Source organism: Pristiophorus japonicus, unplaced genomic scaffold, assembly GCF_044704955.1.
Source record: "Pristiophorus japonicus isolate sPriJap1 unplaced genomic scaffold, sPriJap1.hap1 HAP1_SCAFFOLD_33, whole genome shotgun sequence".
Taxonomy (NCBI): Eukaryota; Metazoa; Chordata; class Chondrichthyes; family Pristiophoridae; genus Pristiophorus; species Pristiophorus japonicus.
This window is the reverse complement of record NW_027253106.1, coordinates 3,833,296-3,839,698: the sequence shown is the minus strand read 5'-3', so window position 1 is coordinate 3,839,698 and position 6,403 is coordinate 3,833,296.

Below are 6,403 nucleotides of genomic sequence, written 5' to 3'. Positions count from 1 at the left end.
CAATTCCGACACCTTGTGTACTACAATATATACACGCCTACCAAACCAAACCAGTGTGATCTCATGGAACAGGCAAACAAGCAGAAAGAAACATTCCAATTTGGGGGGAAAAATCTATGAAATTCCTCTGCGTCCAATCTCGGTTATAGAAACGTTGTCCGGAAAATCACTCCAACCGTGAATTCCCTGAGATCCAGCACTCGGTTGAAGGAACTTAGCGAAATTGCATTCACCACATGAAATGACACCTTGTTCAAGATGTCCATTAATTACCCGGTGAATAACCAGCTCCTTACATCTAACCTAGAGCCTTATACAACTTAAATGTGCGACCGCTGGGTCTGGTTCAGACTGGGACAGCGGCTGATTAGGAAGGGTCTGGTTCAGACTGTGACGTGGGCTGATTAGAGATGGTCTGGTTCAGACTGGGGCAGGAGAATGATTAGCGAGTTTCTGATTCAGACTGGGACAGGAGTGATTAGGGTATTTTTGATTCCGCCTTGAACAGGGACAGATTAGCGAGTTTCTGGTTCAGACTGTGATAGTGTCTGATTAGTGAGGGTCTGTTCCAGTTGGGACAGGGTCTGATTAGTGAGGGTCTGGTTCAGACTGGGACAGGGACTGATGAGCGAGGTTCTGCTTTATTCTGCGACAGGGAATGATTAGTGAGGGTCTGGTTCATTCTGCGACAGGGACTGATTAGTGAGGGTCTGGTTCAGCCTGTGATAGGGACTGATTAGGGAGGGTCTGGTTCTTTCTGCGACAGGGACTGATTCGTGAGGGTCTGGTTCAGACTGGGACAGGGACTGATTAGGGAGCTTCTGGTTCAGTTTAGGATACGGACTGATTTGGGAGTTTCTGGTTCAGACTGGGAAAGTGTCTCATTTGGAAGCTTCTGGTTCAGACTTGGACAGGGACTCATTACTTAGTTTCTGGTTCAGCCTGGGACAGTGTCTGATTCGAGGGGGCTCTGGGTCAGATTTAGACAGATATTGATTCGTGAGTTTCTGGTTCAGACTGGTACAGGGCCTGATGAGGGAGTTTCTGGTTCAGACTGGGGCAGCGACTAGCGAATGAGGGTCCGGTACAGAATGGGTCGGTGACTGATTAGGGAGTTTCTGGTTCAGACTGGGACAGGGACTGATTCGGAAGTTTCTGGTTCACTCTGGGACAGGGACTGATTCGGAAGTTTCTGGTTCAGACTGCGACACGGACTGATTAGGGCTTTTCTGTTCAGTCTGGGACAAGGTTTGCTCAGGAAGGATTGGTTTACACTAGGACAGGATCGGATTAGGGAGTTTCTGTTTCAGACTGAGACAGGGACGGTATTTGGAATTTCTGGTTCAGTCTGGGTGAGGAAGGGATTTGGGAGCTAGTGGTTCAGCCTGCGGTATAGGCTGATTAGGGAGGGTCTGGTTCAGTCTGGGACAGGGGCTGTTTAGTGACATTCTGATTCATCCTACGACAGGTACTGCTTATAGACATTCTGGTTCAGCCTGGGAGAGGGGCTGGTTCTGGAGTTTCGAGTTCAGACTGCGACAGGTACTGATTAGGGAGTTTCTGGTTCAGCCTGGGATCGGGGCAGGTTATGGAGCTTCGAGTTCAGACTGCGACAGGCACTGATAAGGGAGTTTATGGTTCAGCCTGTTACAGTGTCTGATTTGGAAGGGTCTGGTTCAGATTGAGACAACGACGGCTTAGGAACTTTCTTGTTCAGACTGGGACAGGGTCTAATTAATGAGCGTTTGATTCAGACAGGGAGTTGGACTGAAAAGGCAGTTCCTGTTTCAGTCTGGGACAGGGACTAATTCGGGACTTTCGGGTTCAGTCTGGGACAGCGACTGATGAGGGAGTTTCAAGTTCAGACTGGGACAGGGATTGATTACGGAGGGTCTGGGTCAGTTTGGGACAGTGACTGATTAGGGAGTTTCTGGTTGAGACTGAGACAGGGACTGATTAGTGACTTTCGGGTTCAGTCTGGGACAGGGACTGAATATGGAGTTTCGTATTCAGTCTGGGAGAGGAACAGATTAGGGAAGGTCTGTTTCAGACTAAGACGGGGAATGATTAGGGAGTTTCTAGTTCAGACATGGACTGGGAGAGATTACGGAGTTTCTGGTTCGTTCGGAGATAGGTACAGATTAGGGCGTTTCTGGTTCAGCCTGGGACAGGAACTGATTAGTGAGTTTCTGATTCATACTGGGACAGGGACTGGTTAGGGAGTTTCTGTGTCAGTCCAGGACAGGACTGATTAGGCAGCTTCTGGTTCAGACTTGGGCAGGGTCTGATGAGGCAGGGTCTGGTTCACTTTCGGAAAGGGACTGATAAGGCAGTTTCTGGTGCAGTTTGGGACAGGGATTGATTATGGCGTTTCTGGTACACTCTGGGAAAGGGACTGATCAGGGAGTTTCTGGTTCTGTTTGGGACATGGACTGATTAGTGAGTTTCTGGTTCAGCCTGTGACAGGAACTGATTTGGGAATTTCTGGTTCAGTCTAGAACAGGGACTGATTCGGGGGTTTCTGGTTCAATCTGCGTCAGGAACTGATTCGGGAGTTCCTGATTCAGTCTGGGACAGATACTGATTAGGGTGTTTCTGGTTCAGTCAGGTACAGATACTGATTAGTGTGTTTCGGGTTCAGTGTGGGACAGGGATTGATTAGGGAGATTCTGGTTCAGACTCGGACAGGGACAGATTAGGAAAGGTGTGGTTCAGACTGGGACAGGGCTGATTAGTGAGTTTCTGGTTCAGCTTGGGACAGGGTCTGATTACGGAGTTTCTGGCTCAAACTTGAACAGTAACTGATTCGGGAGCTTCTGGTTCAGACTTTGACAGTGTCTGATTTGGGACGCTCTGCTTCAGATTGAGACAGGGATTGATTAGGGAGTTTCTTGTTCAGTCTGGGATTGCGACTGATCAGACAGTTTCTGGTTCAGACTGGGCAGGCAATGATTAGAGAGATTCTGGTTAAGCCTGGATAGGGTCTGGTTCAGGACGGACAGGTTCAGCTTACGACACGGACTGATCATGGAGTTTTTTGTTCAGTCTAGGATAGGACTGATTCGGAATGTTTTGCTTCACTCTGGGACAGTGACTGATTAGGAAGTTTCCAGTTCAGACTGCGATAGTTGCTGATTAGGGAGTTTCTGTTTCAGTGTGTGAGAGGAAATGATAAGTGAATTTCAGGTTCAGTCTGGAACAGGGACTGATTAGGGAGTTGCGGATTCAGTCTGTGGCAGAAACTAATTCGGGAATTTCTGTTCTGTCTGGGACATGGACTGACTTGAGAGTTTCTGGTTTAGTCTGTGACAAGAACTGATTCGGGAGTTCCTGATTCAGTCTGGGACAGGGACGTATTCGAGTGTTTCTGCTTCAGACAGGGACAGATACAGATTAGGGTGTTTCAGGTTCAGTCTGGGACAGGGACTGATTATGGAGTTTCTGGTTTACATTGGGATAGGGACTGATTATGGAGTTTCTGGTTCAAGCTGGGACAGGGACTGATAAGGTAGTTTCTGGTTCAGTCTGGAATAGGGACTGATTCTAGAGTTTCTGGTTCAGACTGGGAATGGAACGGATTAGGGAGTTTCTGGTTCAGTCTGGGATAGGGACTGATTAGGGAATTTCTGGTTCAGTCTGGGATAGGGACTGATAAGGGAGTTTCTGGATCAGTCTGGGATAGGGATTGATTAGGGAATTTCTGTTTCAGTCTGGGATAGGGACTGATAAGGGAGTTTCTGGATCAGTCTGGGATAGGAACTGATTAGGGAATTTCTGTTTCAGTCTGTGACAGGGACTGATTGAGATATTTCTGGTTCAGACTGTGACAGGATCTGATTAGCGAGGGTCTGGTTCACTCTGGGATAGACACTAATTATGGAGTTTCTGGTTCAGACGAGGAGATGTACTGAATAGGGAGTATCTGGTTCAGTCTGGGAAATTGACTGATTAGGGAGTTTATGGTTCAAACTGGAAGAGGTACTGATTTGGGAGTTTCTGGTTCAGACTGCGACAGGGACTGATTGGGGACTTTTTGGTTCATACTTGGAGAGGAACTGATTTGGGCGTTTCTGGCTGAGACTAGGACAGGGACCGATTAGGGAGTTTCTGGTTCAGACTGGGTCAGGGAAAGATGAGGGAGTTTCTGCTTCAGTCTGGGACAGGGGCTGATTATGGAGTTTCTGGTTCAGTCTGGGACAGGAACTGATTAGGGAGTTTCTTGTTCAAATTGGGAGAGGAACTGATTCGGGAGATTCTGCTTCAGCCTGGTTTAGACCGAGTCGGTGGCTGGTGCAGTAGGTTTGGTTCAGTCTATTTCTGTCTGGTACAGGGGCTGGTGGGGACCGGTCTGGGTCAGTCTGGTTCAGACTGGGACAGTGAATTGTGAAGGAGGTCTGGGTCAGTCTGGTTCTGACTGGGACAGTGAATTGTGAAGGAGGTCTGGGTCAGTCTGGTTCTGACTGTGTCAGTAAACGGTGAGGATGAGGCTGGTTCAGTCTGGTTCAGGATGGGACGGAGGCTGGTGACAGAGGGTTTGGCTCAGTGTGGTTCACACTGCGACAGGAGATGGTAAGGGATGGTTTGGGTCAGTCTTTTTCATACTGGGACAGAGGATGGTGATGGAGGTCCACTTCCGTCTGGTGCATACTGTGACAGTGCCTGGTGATCGGGTCGATTTCATTCTGTTGGAGACTGGGACAGTGGATGGTGAGAGCATCTGGTTCAGTCAGATTCAGTCTGGGACAGGCGCTCGTGAGGCAGTGTCTGTTTCAGTCTGCTACGGAATGGGACAGGAGCTAGTGGGGACGATTGTGCTTCAGCATTGGACAGGGACTGGTGAGCGGATCTGGTTCCGTCTTGTTAAACGTGAAACAGAGACTGGTGAGAGTATCTGAATCAATCTGCGACAGGACTGGTGAAGGAGGGTCTGTGTCAGTCTGGTTCAGGCTGGGACAGGGGATGATGAGTGAAAATGTGGTTTCGTCTGCACAGGGACTGGTGAGGGGGCGGGGGGGGGGCGTCGGACAGGAGACCGTGAGAGAGGTTCTGGTTGAGACTCGGACAGTGGCCGATGAGAGCTTTCAATTGTATGACTTGTGCTATCAATCGAAGATGATCAGTGATTAATTCTCCCCCGAGCCCGATTCAGCATCTTCAAGGGAGTTTAGCTGCTGTGGAGAAATGACAGAGCTGTTCACCTGTGGGGTCTGGGATGGGGGAGAGATGTCTTCTTCCGTTTCGTGACCCAATCGCCCAGGTCTGTTAGCCAAAGTTTTGGGTTCTGGGAGAGGATGGAGCAAACAATCCTTTGGAGAGACAATGTTCCCACTGTCCCAGGTCGATTGGCCTAACCTTTGGGGCCTGCGTTGGGAGCGAGTGTAATTGTCTGTAGTGTCCGTGTGATTCCCGTGGTGTCTGTGGCTTCACAGACTGCATCCGGGAATGGCAGGATTCGGTCCGGATCCGATTCTGGATTCATGGCAAGAAGGTGTGAAGCAGATTCCTTTCTAGCTGCAATTCCTCCAACACTAACTTCCCCAGGGCGGGGGCAGTGTGCGCATCACCGCAAGGGTGCAGCCTTTTCACTTTATGACGCGGAGCTACCTTCCGGAGTGGGATGTTTTTATGTCAATGTGGGTTGATGTATGTGCAGTTCATAACAGTGAGCTTCCCCAGGCATTGACATCCTGTGATTTCCCATTAGGGGCAGTGAGTGACCGTGAGCTGCCCCATGGAGGGGACAGTGTGTGATGTCCCTGTGTGGGCGGCGGGGGGGGGACGGAAATTATGTGCAGTGAGTGACCGTGAACTGCCCCGGCGTGGGAGCAGTGTGTGGTGTCCCCGTGGGGGGTGGGGGGCAGGGCATATTGTGCAGTGAGTGAAACTGAGCTGCCCCGGGGAGGGGGCCGTGTGTGATGTCCCTGTGTAAGATTAAATTGGAAGTCTCTTTGGATTGTCTGCTCAATGTACTGAAGGTGAAACTACATTATTTATTATTTTCAACAGTTTTCAAATTTTCTGTGTGAATCTACCTTGAAAGAAGCAAGATGCACGACAAACTAAGAAAGTTCTGAGCTCCCCGATTTCATTTCCTAGTGATAATACGTGTGTTTCCCAGTGATAATGTGTGATTCAAACACAATAGTCAGTGGTGACAGAGCTAGATCCTTGCGTCAGCAGAAACTCCAAAGCCATGTGTTAGTCATTGCAGAAGCAAGTTGTTCAAATAAAGTCTTTGGTTCATTTTACACTTGCAATGCCTCATCCTGCAAAATACTCTCCAAAGCCAGTGTTCTTACAGGTGGATGCAGTTTGTGATCTCCATGTGAGGTACAGTTTCTTCAGGTCATGTCCCTGAGCAGCCCCATGGATTGGGCAGTGTGTGATGTCCCTGTGGGGTTCA